Genomic DNA, 15883 nt, shown 5'->3' on the forward strand with positions numbered 1-15883 from the left:
CACAGAATTAACCTCACTTCTAATGTGGCCCTTATATGGTTCTTTGAGCATTCTAAAATATTTCACATCTGTGATCTCAGTAATCCTTACAACAACCTTGAAAGCCAGGTCAGTATCAGTAACCCCATGTTAGAGATATGGGGCAGAAACTGGAACAGAGTAACTTGTCTAATGCTATCTACTGAGTTCATGGGAGAGGGAATATTTGAACCCTCAACATCTTGTTTTTAGCTCATTTTCCAGTTATGATGGGTGAATTACTTAATCTAAAGTTCCACTGTAGATTTCTTTGCACCTAGTCCGCAGCCTTCCCCAGCCTGGTGCCACCCAAATGTTTTGGATTACAACTCCCAGGATTCCTGACCATTGGCCATGCTGGTTGTGGCTGATGGGAGTTGAAGTCCCCAACATCCGAAGGGCACCAGATTGAGGAAGACTAACTTAGTGCAAAGGTGGTTCGCATTCTTATAATATACTTGTATCAAATCATCTGTCCCATCATTATGGGGCAACAGGGCTGTCCCTAGGAACATGCAGCCATGTTTTCTATTATGATCTAACTTCCTCCCTAACAATTGCCAACTACATCCTTATTCTTACAAATGTTTCACCAGAATCATTCAGGCCATACCTGCCATTAGGTCAACATCTTTTGCACTTTGAAGACTCCCAAGATCTAGCTAGCAAATGCCCAGGGTCACAACCAGTGGAGGCTGATGGCTCCGATGTCAGTGGGGCAGTAAATCCGCTCCAGGTTTCAGTCAGAACCAGCCAAAACTCTAAAGAAACTACCCAAGCTGCTGAACCCTACCCCCACCCCCCCAAAAAAGGTTTGGCACCTTGGATAGCGCCTTTAGAGTTCTGGCTGGTTCTAAATGAAACCCGGAGCAGATTCTCCACCCCACTGACGTCAGAGCTACCAGCCTCCACTGGTCACAACACTGTGAAAAGTATAAACACAAGCCAACACATCCATGTAAACCTCAGTTTTTGAGAAGAGAAAGCAAGGAACAGCAGCTCATATTTTGCATGCAGAAGGGCCTGAGTTCATTCCCTAGCTTCTCTCCTTTTAAAAGGCTCAGGTGGCAAAAACCCATCAAGATTCTGAGAGCTGCTGTCAGGAAAGGCAGGTAATACAGAGCTGGATGGATAAGGCAGCTTATGATAGCAGGGCACAGGGAAGGAGTGAAGACAAAGCAGGTTACACTAACCCAATCGATGCTACTCAAAAGCAGCAGTTGCAGTGTTTGATTTGCAGGATTGCGGGCCACAGAAATGTTGGCAGTAACTTGGATTGGGAAAATATGTCCTCTCCAAAAACATAATAGCAAGATGATGTTTAAATAATGGTTAAAACAAAACCTCATCAGCACCTCAATGCTATAACAATGAACAGCATATTTTGAGTACTAACCTGCTTTCACTTCATCTGGATGACTACTTCAAAGTAAACTAAGGCCATGAGAACTGCCTGTGCTGGAGCAGATCAAAGGGCCACCTAGTCCTGTCCTCTGAATCTATCTATCTATCTATCTATCTATCTATCTATCTATCTATCTATCTATTTATTTCATTTCTATACCGCCCAATAGCCAAAGCTCTCTGGGCGGTTCACAAAAATTAAAACCAAACAACACACAATAAAACAATTTAAAATATATAGAACATTAAAACCACAATGTTCCGTGCACCTCAGTGTTCAGTCATGCCGGCCACATGACCACGGAAGCGTCTTCAGACAGCGCTGGCTCTTCGGCTTAGAAACGGGGATGAGCACCGCACCCTAGAGTCGGACATGACTGGTTGGGGACACCTTTACCTTTTTAAAACCACAATATAACAATACAACCACAATAAAACCTAGCAGCAGTGCAGGAGTTTAAAATAGAGATTTTAAACAGCAAAGATAAAAATTTAGAAAGCTAAAATGCTAAAATGCCTGGGAAAATAAAAAGGTCTTCACCTGCCGCCGAAAGGAATACAATGTAGATGCCAGGCAAACCTCACTAGGGAGCTCATTCCAGAGCCGGGGTGCCACAGCAGAAAAAGCCCTCCTCCTAGTAGCCACCCGCCTCACTTCCTTTGGCAGGGGCTCATGGAGAAGGGCCGCTGATGATGATCTTAAGGTCCGGGCAGGCACATATGAGAGGAGGCGATCCTTCAGGTAACCTGGCCCCAAGCCGTTCAGGGCTTTGAATGTTAACACCAGCACTTTGAATTGGGCCCGGAAATGGACTGGCAGCCAGTGCAGCTGGAAAAGTACTGGCATAATATGAGCTCGCAGGCCAGTCCCTGTTAACAATCTTACGGCCCTATTTTGGACCAGCTGAAGTTTCCGGACCGTTTTCAAAGGCAGCCCCACGTATAACACATTGCAGTAATCCAGATGAGAAGTTATCAGAGTATGGATAACTGTAGCTAAGTTATCTCTGTCCAGATAAGGGCGTAGTTGGTATACCAGCCTAAGCTGATAAAAAATGCTCTGTGCCACTGAGTTCACCTGTGCCTCAAGTGACAGTTCTGGATCCAACAGCACCCCCAAGCTACAAACCTGATCCTTTAGGGGGAGTGCAACCCCCTCCAGAACAGGTTGAATATCACCTAGCCGGGCAGACAAACCACCCACTAACAGTACCTCCGTCTTGTCTGGATTGAGTTTCAGTTTATTAGCCCTCATCCAGTCCATTACCGTGCCCAGGCACTGATTCAGAACAGTCACTGCCTCATCTGGTTTTGATGAGAAAGAGAGGTAGAGCTGGGTGTCATCTGCATATTGATGGCACCTCAGCCCACACCTCCGGATAACCTCCCCCAGCGGTTTCATGTAGATGTTAAACAGCATGGGGGATAAAATAGAGCCCTGTGGAACCCCATGGAACAATTGCCATGGCACAGAGCAATAATCCCCCAGCACCACCTTCTGGAATCAGCCATCCAAGTAGGAGCGGAACCACTGTAGTGCAGTGCCTCCAACTAGCAGTGACCAACCACATGCCTCAGTAAAGCTCACAAGCATACCAAGAAGATAGCCAGCCATTCATCCCTGTGTACCTCCACCAGTTTAGTTTCAGAAGTGGTACCTGAATATGGAGGTCACATTTAGCTGGCACGGCAAACAGCCATTGATAAACCTATCCTCCATAAATGTATCCAGCACCTATACTGAGTGAACCCTTTCTCCAAATGCCAACCCTTATGTAGCCAAAACAGTGCCATCTATGCACAAGAGGGAGGTATCATCGTGCTTGGGGAATCCCAAGGTTTGCAGAAGTACAGAAAATGGGTGTTGGCCACACTGGCTGGGGATGACGGAGATTGTAGTCTAACATATCTGGAAGCCACCAGGGTGGGGAAGGCTGATCTACAGGAAGAGATTTCAAGGAATGTATTGTATGGCTGTATTCAGAGAGGTCTGCTTGGGATCAAATCTCTACAGTCCTAAATCACAACGAAAATGTTGCCATTTTACTTATGAAAAGTCATTTTTATTTACCTAGGTAAAGGAGATCATTTAATGAAGAGAACATAGATGAAGAGAATAGCCATCATTAATAGAATGTTGCCATACTACAGGCAGTTTTAAAAGGGGCAATGGAAGTATATTAATGATCTTTAAAGCACAGTGAGTGCAGTAAAACACAGTCTATATTTTTTGTAGCTGTCGCAGGCATTTGTCTATCTTGATTGTTCCTCATAGTAAAATGCTCCACAGAAGTGAAACTTTGCTATGCATTGTTCCCCACTTTGGCTTCTTTTGGACTGAAAAGCAGTGGATGAGCACTTCCAAATTATACTTGTTCTCCTCTGTGTGTTCCTTTATCACCGCCTTCCCCCACTTGGTGTAGTTGAAGACATCTGGAGGGCATCCTTTATCAGACAGGATTCTTTCTAGCATTATTTAGTATAGCACCATGTGTTATTTAGTATAGCACCATTCTGGCTGATTCCAGAAGGTGGTGCTGGGGGATTATTGCTCTGTGCCATGGCAATTGTTTACACAGAGTAAAAAACCAAACATACAGGCCCTTGCTTTGAGGCACCTAACAATATAAAATTGAGCACATTGGGCAACAACAGAGGAAGAAGAGAAAGATGGCGCGGCAAGAGTAACAGTGTAACAATGTGTGTTCAGTTGTACATAAGAACATAAAAAGAGCCATGCTGGATCAGACCAAAGGACTCTCTGGTCCAGTATTCTTTTCACTGAGTCACCAGCCAAATGCTCATTAGAATCCCACAAGTAGGACAACAGTGCAATAGCATCCTCCCACTCATGTTCCCCAGTAACCAGCATACAGAGTCATATTGCCCCTGATACTGGAGGTAATATATGGCCATCATGAGCAGCAGCCATTGATAATGTTATCTTCTATGAATTTGTCCAATCTTTTTAAGATCCAACTAATTTGGTGTTCCACATCTTGTAACCAATTCCATATCTTGTGGTAGCGAATTCCATGTTTTAACTATGTGCTGTGTGAAGTACTTTTATCAGTCCTGAATCTCCAGCTTTCACCTTCACTGGATGACCTCATGTTCTAGGGTCTCCTTCTCATAACACTAGAACACGAACTCTTCCAATGAAGCTGAAGGCTGGAAATTCAGGAAAGATAAAAGGAAATACTTCTTCACACAGCCCACCTTCACCATACCATCATTATTTTATACATTTCTATCATGTTTCCCCCTGCCCTTACTCACTTTTTTTTCTATGCTAAAACCTAAGTCTTAACCTTTCCTCATAAAGATGTTGCTCCAGCCCTTTGATTATTTTGGTGGCCCTTTTCTGCACCTTTTGCAGCTTTACCACATCTTTTTTTTAAGTGCATTGACTAGAACGGTACACAGTATTCCAAGTGTGGCCATACCATAGGTTTGTGTAAGGGCATTCTGATAGGGGCAGTTTTATTTTATTTTCATTTCCTAATGATCCCCAACATGGAATTTAGGATGGAAGTTGACATCACAGCAGCTGTACACTGTACAGGATTAGAAGTAAGGAGTTAAGCCAAAGGCATCACCAAAAAAAGTGGCTTTTAAGAAGAGATTTGAACCAAGGTGGTATTCTCTATTCACAACGCTAGACAGCATTTTGAAGTACTTTAGTGCTATGCTGAAAACTTCTTCCACATTTTTTTTTACCATTTTCATTCAATTTGAGAGAAAAGAAATTGCTTCAAAACAAAAATGTTTAAAGAAGAAGAACATTTCAGGGAAGTTCTCATGGGTGGGGTTCTTGTGTTTTCCCTACTTAAGAGGTAGCTGAGGAGTCAGTGTGAGTGTCCTGTCTTTCACTGTACAATTCTCTCTGGTAGCGTAGAAACCTCCCCAACATCCCACATTTTAATTAAAGCCCTGGGAAAAAGGTCATGAGATAACTCCTCCCCAATGGGGCTTTTGCAGATCTTATTTATTTATTACATTTATATCCCACCTTTTTTTCCTCCTTAAGGAACACAAGGCGGGTTCATAGCCTCACAACATCAACGCTGTGAGGTAGGTTGGGCTGAGACTGCCGAATGATAGAGAGATGTGTAATAGAAGGAAAGAACACACACAGCACCCTCAGCCAGCTTGCAATGATGAGGTAAGCTCAAAAGCACCACCAAAATGGTGGCAGCACAAAAAGGAAAAAAGAAAGAAGCTGTACTACAACCACTGCTAATGGCGAGTCTCACTCCAAGAAACTGTTGAAGAATTTCTCCTTCTCCTGCAGATATTCATTGAAATGCCCCCTCTCCAAATTTCTCTACCCAAAAATAGGGTAGAGAACTTCAAAAGACTATTTGCACACACCTACACTTTATACAGTGTTCATAACAACTGTATTCAGTTTAGTTCTTAAATGAACAAAATGAAAGTGCCTCATAACAAATCAGGTACTTGGTCCATGTAGCCCAGTATTATCTGTTAGAGGGCCTCCAAGATAAGGGGGGGTCTTTGCCCAATCACTTAGCTGACACCCTTTAACTGGAGATGCCACGGATTGAACTTAAAAGGACATCTGCTGTACCACTGAGCTATGGGCTCTGTCCTGACTTGGCTTCATTTGCAAGGACAAAAGCATATACACAAGCACTCACAGATGATTCAGTGTCAGGTAAAGAGGGGTCACATCCAGTAAAGCCCAATCAGGTCCAGGAGAGCGGGTCACATCAAGGTCAATTGCAGCGCTTCCTTACAGGGAGAACTGTTGTCTCAGCAAGCAACTGAGGCCTTAAGGAGGCTGACAGTCCCAGAATTTCCAGAGGCTCCACCCCTGCCAGATGCTGGCTGTAGCCCTTAAAGGGCCTGTGATTATTTCTGTAGCCTCATGCTCCTGAGTATGGCTGAGAGACAGGAGATGCTGTGCGGGAGCCGTCCTCAGAGTCTGAAGTTGAGAGGAGGGCTATGTCCACCAGCCTGGAAGGTATATGAGGGCATGCCAAGGGTTCTCCCCGAAGCAGGGCAACCAGTGGCTCATCAGACTCTGTGTCCTTCTCAGGGTGCTGCTGAACCTGGAGACACGAGAGACTCTCCGCGAGAATCCTCTTAATCTCCCTTGGCAGAGCTTGTCCATAGCTCAAACATCTCTTTCCCCATTGCAATGAGAAAGGTGATTTGGTATTTCTGTTCCTATTTTGCCACTGAGCAATTTGGTTCCTTTCTAGTTCAGCTGCATGAAAGGGCGAGATACTCTGTTGCAGTGCAGCTCGCCCCGCTCCCACTCAACAACGCAAAGGAGCTCCGAGGAGTGATACTCGGCTCCGGTGCCCAGGGAATCCTCTTGGGGCACAATGACTTCTATGCCGATCTTGGCTGCCTATGTAAACAGTCTGGGAACTCCAACAGTCATCGGCCGCCTTTACATTTTCCAAGGACTGAACGGTGCATACTTAACTATACCAGAAAATCAAGGTTAAAATCTTATGTAAAGCACCATTCCTTAAAAGCTAGGGGAAAGCAAGCAACACAAGAAGCCAGGAAATCCTTAGTGCAAATATGACTTCACCTGCTACCAGCCAGTGTAGACCAGGAATGGGCAACTTGTGGCCCTCCAGATGTTTTGGCCAACAACTACCATTAGCCCTAGCCAGCACAACCAATGGGGAGGGGTGAAGGGTGTTGCAGGCAAAGACATACGGAGGGCCACAAGTTGCCCATCCCTGGTATAGACAGTACTAAGCTAGTCTGATTCAGTATAAGGCAGCTTCCTATGTTTGTAAACAACTCTCTCTCAGGCCCCACCTCTCTGTAGTGCAGGGATAATAATAATAATAATACTGAATTACTTTATAGTGTCCTTGTAAGGATTTGTAAGACAATGTATGCAAAATAAATGTGTGTGGATGGATGGATGGATAGATAGATAGATAGATAGATAGATAGATAGATAGATAGATAGATAGATAGATAGATATTGTATACCAGGGCCAGCCCTGCCATTAGGGAGAGTGAGGCAGTCACCTCAGCTGGCAGATGCTGGGAGACAGCAGCAAGGTGGTACATGAGGGGGTTATAGTACACACAGCCTGCCCTGTGCCCCCTAAGCTAGCCTGCTGCATTCAGGTATGGTTCAGGATACTGTCCCATTGCCAGTATTGAAGAAATATTCAACTCCTTGTTCAGTCAGCTTTTGTACATGGAATGGAACTATCTTGTTCTTTGCCTCAGCCAGAAAAAAATGGCTTGGGCCAGCCTTGATGTATACTCAAAAATGCTGTAAAAATGCAAACCAACGCCTTTATTTTGTTCTGCTTTGTTCTGAAAAAATAAATGATGGCTTTGGTTTAAGACCTAACAAAATGACCAAAAGCAGAACAAAGAATAGGATTCGGCATATTCCTGAAATCAGCACCCTTCCACTATCTCCTTTGCTGTGCCACCAGTTCTAAAGGGGCTGCAAAAGTAGCGTTGGATCTTCCAGACTGTTGTGAAGTCTTGTGCTTGGTGGTTTGGGCTACCGTCAAGCACTGTTTCTTCATCACTGCAGATTTATATACCTCTAAAATAATTTTTTTTCCAGAAGTCTCTGTCTCTGTAGATGGTGCTGTAGTAAGCTAAAAAAAAAAAAAAAAAAAAATCTTTGCAGCGAAAGACAGCCTTGTTTTTTATTAGTATGAAATCCCAGCCACTTTACAGGGGTTTTTAAGTGAACATGCCAGTAAAAAGGCTGAAGGTAGGAGGAAGAGAGAAACTGAATGGCAATTACTTGTGAAAATGATGCCAAGAAAATGAAAAGGTCTGTGCTGCTGTTATATTGTTTGAGCTAAGCAGGTCTCAGTCTGGCCAGTACTTGGGTGGAAGGGAAGGCTGCTGTGAACCCATTTGCAGTGGTTTGTTATTCTGGCTTCTCTTTCCTTCCCATCCATTACCCCTAACGACTCAAGAAAGCAGGAAGAATGTCATCAAAATATCCATTGATATTTATGTCATGTACACCACGCCTTCTCTAAAGCCAAGAAATGTTACAGGAATATTCAGAGTTTTTAATAGCAATTTCTATCCTCAGCTTCACAAGATAGTTAACAATAGTTTAGGGCAGAATCCTGAGCATGTTTAGACAGAAAAAAAGTCCTTCAACTCCCAGCATTCCCCAGCCAGCCATGGCTAGCCAGGGATTGCTGAGAGTTGTAGGACCTTTTTCCATCTAAATGTGCATAGGATTATGCCTTTAAGAAAAGATGACAGATGATAGATAGATGATAGATAGATAGATAGATAGATAGATAGATAGATAGATAGATGCTCCACATCTGTTTAACTTCTGTTTAAAGCAGGTGTAAAGGAGGATTTTTCAAAGTCAAAACCCTGATTTGAACTTGGCACTAATCTCAAAAGCTGATTTACTTGTTCCTGCCTGTTAATTGAATAACAGCACAATTCTATGCATGTTTACTCAGAACTAAGTCCCATTGTGTTCAAATGGGGCTTAATTCTCTTGTAAATGTTTCTGGAATTACAGGCATAAACTACACTCCTATGCATGCTTACCTGGGATTAAGCCCTATGGAACACAGTGGAATTTACTTCAGTTAAACATGTATGGGATTGCACTGTAAATAAGAATGTAAGAAAAGCAATGCTGGATCAGACCAAGGGTCCATCTAGTCCAGCACCTTGTTCATACAGTGGCCAAACAGCTGCCCAAGGGAAACCCACAAGCAGGACACGAGTGCAGCAGCACGCTCGCACACACATACACACTCCCCAGCAACTGGTGAATTTAGCCATACTGCCTCTGATACTGGAGGTAGCATATAGCCATCAGGACTAGTAGCCATTGATAGCCTTCTCTTCCACAAATTTGTCTAACGAGACATATGCTATGGTGGGACATGGAAGAGGGCCTTCTCTGCTGTGGAACCCCTTGGATGCCCGATTGGCGCATACATTGGTTTCATTTTGGCACCAAGTAAAAACCTTTGAGGGCTAAATGCATTCCCTAAAGTAGCGCACTGTTTTAACTGTTTTATTGTTTTAGATTTTAATTGGTGTTAGCCTGTTAAATGGTTTAATATGTTTTAGCTCTTTAAATTATTTATTGTTTTATAATGTTCAAATTGATTTTATCTGTACGCCGCCCTGAGATCTTAATGATATAGGGCAGGATACAAATGTTTTAAATAAAATAAGTAAATAAACCCCTGTTTAAAGCCGTTCAAATTGGTGGCCGACGCTACAACTTGTGGTAGCAAATTCCACAGTTCACCTATGCACTGTGTGAAGAAGTATTTCCTTTTATCCGTCCTGGATGCACATAGGAAGCAACCTTGTATACTGAGCCAATAGTCCTCCTAGCTCCAGTATTGTCTACTCCAGCCTTCCCCAACCTGGGGCCCTAAGGATGTGTTGGACCACAGTTCCTTTCCTCCCCAGCCAGCATGGCCATCGGTTGCACAGGAGCTATGGTCCAACACATCCTTAGGGCCCCAGGTTGGGGAAGGCTGGTCTGCTCCATGTGATGGCAACTCTTCCAAGGCCTCAAGTCGTTCCGAGCCCTGAGGTCTTTTAAGGACCCGAGGCCCTTATGTATGGGCTCTATGGCCTGTCCTATGTAAACAGACAACACAGTACCGGTAATATTAACAGCTGTGTAAAGGACTTTTCAGTATGATGGTCAGCCATGTAGTGGAGCCAGGGATGCAGCACCAGCACTTTTTTTATTAGCAGGGACGCTGACGTCATCTGCCACCCCCTTCAGAATTCCCTGTTCCATCCGAGCTTAGCTACAACCCCCACCATTCTCCCATTTAGGGGAGAAAAGAATTTTCCCAGCAGCCATTTATTGTTCCTTGTTGCCATGTAAAGTATTTTGGGGTGGCGTGGTCTTGAATGGCAATGAAGACCCATTAGCTTTACAAAAGACCTGCTAGCAAATGAAAACTCTTCCAACTGGTTTGTTGATGTGGATCAACACAGCTGCCTGTAATCTTGGACTCTCCTTGGAGGAGTGGCTATGGGGATTATCATGGTGAGCACGTCCAAATTTACTACTATACCAATGATAGTTGGTTACATTTTTTTATTGAATTTGCATCTGATGTTTCCTCCAAGCTGCTGGATGTTATTTATTTATTTATTTATTTATTTATTTATTTATACTACGCTTATATCCTGCCTTTTTTCCTCCATGGCGGCATGCATAATTGCCCTCCTCTCTATGTTATCCCATTTATCCCATTTGATCCTCACAACCCAGTTGGGTAAATAAGGCTGAGCTTTTGATTGGGCCAAAGTCAGGCAGGGCATGACCCTATGCATGTTCAGACAGAAAAAGGTCCTACAATTCCCAGCATTTGCCAGCCGGTATGGGGAATGCTGACTGGAGGACATGCATAGGATTGTACCTGCACAGAACTTTTTGGCTGACTAGGGATTTGACTCCAGATCTCCTTGGGCCAAGTCCAAACCACTGTCCACTACACCATAATGGTTCATCTATCCATTACTTTGTGCTATTCCATTTTGTGTGTATGTATGTTTTCAGTGCAGGAGATCGAGTTGGTTGGTTTCCTCTGAGTTCCACAGCAACTCCATGCTTCTTTGAATGGGATAAGAATTTTTCAGTAAGGCAGCAAATAATAATAACAACAACAACAATTAGACCCTTTAATATTCCCCCAAATTCCCACACTCTACAAATATGAATTTTCAGTGTCTTGAACAACAATTTTGCCTTCCAATGATTGACCCCTAGGAAGCCATTAAATTATGGCTACAGAGATGCCAACAACACACACACACATCCCTTCTGGGAGCCACATAAACAGCCTCTCCCAGCATACACACACACATACATATGTACACACACACACACCTCAAACCACAAGAGATGACCATTTTTCTAATAGTCAGCATGCAAACAGAGATAGCCAAATGTAACTAGTATTTCTGCACTAAATGACTCCCCTCTTACCCTCTCCCAAATTATTCCAGCACTGCAAAGCCACCACACACACACACACACACACACACCTCCATATGCCACAACAACAAACAGGATGTTTGCAAAATATTCTGTGCCCTGAAAGAGCGAGACAGAATAAGAGTCCATCTCGGAGTGGGGGAAAGGGAGCAGGCTCTTAATTTAATCGCTCAGATCACACCACCTCTGTCATTCATTTAATAACAATGGGAGGGGGGACAACCAGGAGCTCTAAACCAGAAAATGAGCAAGTATAATTTAGGGTTGTCAGATGTCCCTTGCTTTATTGGCACATCTTACCCGAAGGGGGGGGGGCTGCCCCTGTTTCACATCATTGGCTCTCCCTACCATTCCTTTGTTTTGTTGATCCAGCAGACCTGTGGGTGCTACCTTATGGGGCAGAAATGAAAATACCACAAGTGGGAAGGACACGCAGAGAGAAAGATCTTCCAAACTCAAGAGCACATTGCATGTATATGTATGTGTATATGTGTGTGTGTGTGTGTGTGTGTGTATATATATATTTTCTCCCCTGACAGCAACTGTTTCCACTGTTCCCCAAAGATCCTTTGCTTAGCTTCCTCATTCTCATGTTGTTTGAATCAAGCCCGTTTGCATGTGGTGGAGCTCAACCCCATCACTGTCTCTCTTCCCTGTCAGCAGTACACTCTCCCATACACCCCATCTTTATTGGCCTTGCATGAGAAGATCAGCAGCACTGAAGCTGGCAATACAGTCAAAACACTGGAAATATCAAGTGGCGTATTATCCACTAATACTATTCTCTGGCCATCTTCACTCCGTCCCCTGGAAAAACAAAAAAGAAACCCTGGTTCTGTATGTTCACAAGGCTCTCAGGGTAGGGGAGTCACCAACAGCTGGGTTTCAGGATGGAAAAAAAACTGCATTGAAGGAACAGCGAAGCTATGCAGCAAAAGGCACCTATGTAAACAAGCCCATAGTCACAGAAAGACCGAGGATACCCCCTCACCACTGCAAACCTCCTCATCAGACAGATCTGCAAGATTTTGATCTACAAGGGACAGGCATGCAAACTCTATGTATCTTTTAAAAGGGCCCGCATTGCAGAAGGAAGAAAATGCTATCTGAACATTTTGTCCTATTGTAATAGCTGGGCTGTCAGAGGCTATTCCCATACCGCTACATTGATTTCACTGCAGTCTTTAGAAGAATTTGTAGGATGTCCCTTCACAACACATAGCCAAGCTACACCTTACCCCCAAACCCTGTTAATAGTTATCCTAGATAGTATATCTGTTTGTTTTTAAAGATCTTTTCCCCACTTCATGAGCATAGGAGCGTTATGCAAGGCAGTGATGTTTACCTTAAGAAATCACTTCCCAGGGAAAACACTTGGAATGTTCCTCCTTCATCTTCACCTCTGGATCATCAGCCCCCTTCAGTACCCATACATATCCCACCAACATACTTTTCTAAAGACACACACTTCTGATGCCTTTTCCCATGTACCACTGCTGAGGTGAGCGGGGGGGGGGGGTGCTGTAAGAATTAGAGAGGCTTTCATAGAAGTACCATAAATAGCATCTTTTAAAAAGAAAAAGAATAGAGTGTGACACACTCCAGCCCCCGTGCAAATCGATCTTATCTACATGAACATGTCTTCTACGTTTAAAAACAAATAAATTAAAGAATGGGAGCCACAGGATGCTGAAGAGGACAAGGAGACAGAGAGCGCCGCACCACTGTTTACATCCCCCAGCTTGCCCAAACAGGCTCACGTCTGCCCAGGGCTGAGACCGTTTCTATGCACATTACTGATCACCTCCACAACCTGAAAGAGTCATGCAAAATACTAACCCAAAACAAGCCCGGAAGGATGCTCCTCCAGTTTCCAGCGGTGCAGTTATTGCCTTCTCGCTTCTGTTAGCAGTTTACTTCATGAACCTGCCTCTCGCCCGCCTGCCCCCTCCACACACACACGCGCGCGCGCACGCACACACACACACACACACACTCTTCCCCCTCCCCTTTATTATTTTTAACAGCAATCAATCTTCATCGCCCCGCCTTCTCCTCACAAAGACAGGATGGTGGTGGTGGTTGTGTTGTTGTTTTTTGAAGCCAGAGAAATCCCTCCCTCCCAGCCTCCATCACCTACCATTCCGTGCCTTGCGGACTAGCCTCCTGGGTGGTTGGGGGTTTTTTGCCTGTCTCCTCTGGTCGGTTCCCCCTCGCGCGCCGCCGGGACTTTACGTGGTCTTTGGAAAGCACATCCCAAACGGGGGAAGGGGAGGAAACGGGGGGGGGGGGTGTAAAAAGATGGGTCGGCGGAGAGAAAAGAGAGATGGTGGAAGTGTGTGTGTGTGGGGGGGGGATTCTGTGGGGTCGGAGGGAGGCGTGGACGGAGTGATGGGCAGGTGGCGGCGAGGCAACCCGCTTGAAGGTGGCGGTGGAGGGAGGTGAGCGGCGGGCGGGCGGGCGCGCACGCGAAATGATGCCGATGTCGAGCTGAGGGATCAAAGCGGCGCGCCAAAGAAAAGATGAAGGAGCGGGGAACCGGGGAGGGATGCACGAGCGGAACTCCGAAGGAGGAAGGGACGGCGTGTGTGTGTGGTGGTGCGGGGTGGGGTGGAGGGGGGGGGATGTGGCTTGCTGAATCACCCTCTTTTACTGTCTGGAGAGACCATTGTGCATCGTGATGCTGGCTGTACCATTGTGGAACCGACCAGAGGAGACAGGCAGAGGGCTTGGGGGATGAGGCTGCTATGGCAACCGAAAGGAGCACACATGACGTCAAAGCGCATCGAGGTCTCGGGAGGAGGGAGGGGTGGGAAGGGGGGAGGAGAGGGGAGAGTCTCTCTGATCTGCAGCGAGGGCTATTGTATCTCCTGGTGGAATCAGGAGGGACGGGGGAGGGGGGAGAGAGAGAGGGGCCGGCCAGAGCAGCGTGCAAAAAAGAGTGGGGGAAGCAAAGCTGAATAAGCTTCTGTGGTGGTTTAGCAGCAGCATCTGTAATATCAGGCTGAGTGTGCATGAAAAGGAAGCAGGAAAAGGCCTTGACTGGATGCGGCAATGACCTCTCGCAGCAAGGCATTGGCAGCAGCTGTGTGTGTTCTGTGTGTGAACCGCACAAGCAGCCCTGAAACACGCCACTGGAGAACCTGGTTGAGCGTCTGGCACTCAGTCGGAAAGCGGGGCAGCCGAGGCCCACCAGCGTCTCCAAGGGCCTCCTCCTTGCGTTCCTGCTTCTGTCCCAAACAGCCTCTTTCCTCTGCTATGTATTCCAGGCCTTGTCTGCACTAGGTTTTTTACTCAACGGATTTTAGTAAAAAAAAAACAAACAAACAAACACAGCTTTCCCCAAGCAAATGGGTTGGAGTTAGGGATGTCGGAGAAATCTGCTATGGATTCAAAGGAGTTCAGATTTCTGTGAAGCTGACTCACAGATTCCGCAGTAGATCAGCTTTTTCCGAATCCGGTGAATTCCACAGACTGATGGACTAGTTTTTTACTTTCCAGAATTGTACACAAATTTCGTAGTACAAACATTTTTTTTTCAAGAATTTTTTTTTTTAAATCAACCAAAAATGTGCATTCCCCCCCCCCCATAGGCTAAAGCATGAAAATGTGCACTTGGGGGATTTGTGCATTAGCACATTTTACAACGAAAACACAAGTTCAGAAAACTGAGAAAAATCCAATTCCATCAATGAGCAGACAACAGAATAAAAGATGCCTGACAATCTGTGAAACACAGATGGAACAGATTTAACAAAATCTGTGCATCCCTAGTTGGAGCACAACTCCCATCACTACAACTCCTATCATGCTGGCTGGAGATGATGAGAGTTGTGGAGGGCCCTCAGTTGGGGAAGGCTGGATTTGAGGCATAGGTAACACACATCATACTTGCACTGAATGCATTTCAAACATCAAGGAAACTGCATAGATGGGTGGTCAGCTCCCACCCCACCCCACTAAAGTGTACAAGTTCCAAGCAGGACAGATTTAAGCATTTCAAGTCACCACGTTGTGGGCCAAAACAAGGGCAAGGTGGATGGATGATATTCTGGAGGTGACGAGCTCGACCTTGGGGGAGCTGGGGGCGGCGACGGGCCGATAGGAAGCTCTGGCGTGGGCTGGTCCATGAAGTCACGAAGAGTCGGAAGCGACTGACCAAATAAACAACAACAACAATCATTTTGTCCTCTAACTCTGCAAATCTGTTAGATGGGCCTCAGTGTTCTGTTAACCAGGGCCAGCCCTACCCTTAGACAGAGTGAGGCAGTTGCCTCAGGTGGCAGATGCTGACTGGTGTGGAGGAGGCGGGGATGGGGACGGCAGCAGCAGCAGAGGCTGGTCCCCTCTGTTGGAGGGCAGAGTTACCTGTTCCAGGCAGCCTGCTCTACACCCCCCACTCTATCCTGCTGTCTTCAGGTGCAGTGGAGGACAGTGTCCACTGAAGTAAGATTCACCTGCCCTTCCAGATGGCTT

At 45.5% G+C, this 15883-nt stretch overlaps 1 protein-coding gene across 6 annotated transcripts in view; it reads right to left on the reverse strand.

Moving 5' to 3' along the window:
- Positions 1-15883, reverse strand: part of MAPK10 (mitogen-activated protein kinase 10) — a 413215-nt gene that overhangs the window by 355968 nt on the left and 41364 nt on the right. Inside the window, exon 1 of one of the 6 annotated variants that reach the window (XM_084860212.1) lies at positions 13548-13957. The exons of 1 other annotated variant lie outside the window; for it this stretch is intronic. The gene's annotated coding sequence lies outside the window, so the exon portion shown is untranslated. Of the gene's footprint in view, positions 1-13246; positions 13312-13547; positions 14114-15883 lie in introns of those variants that run through there. 4 more of the 6 variants (XM_084860211.1, XM_084860219.1, XM_084860218.1 and 1 more) reach the window with 4 other exon arrangements.

The sequence above is a fragment of the Heloderma suspectum genome, chromosome 5 (genome assembly GCF_057233095.1).
Source record: "Heloderma suspectum isolate Gila_16-S chromosome 5, 16-S_ref, whole genome shotgun sequence".
In the NCBI taxonomy this organism is placed as follows: domain Eukaryota; kingdom Metazoa; phylum Chordata; class Lepidosauria; order Squamata; family Helodermatidae; genus Heloderma; species Heloderma suspectum.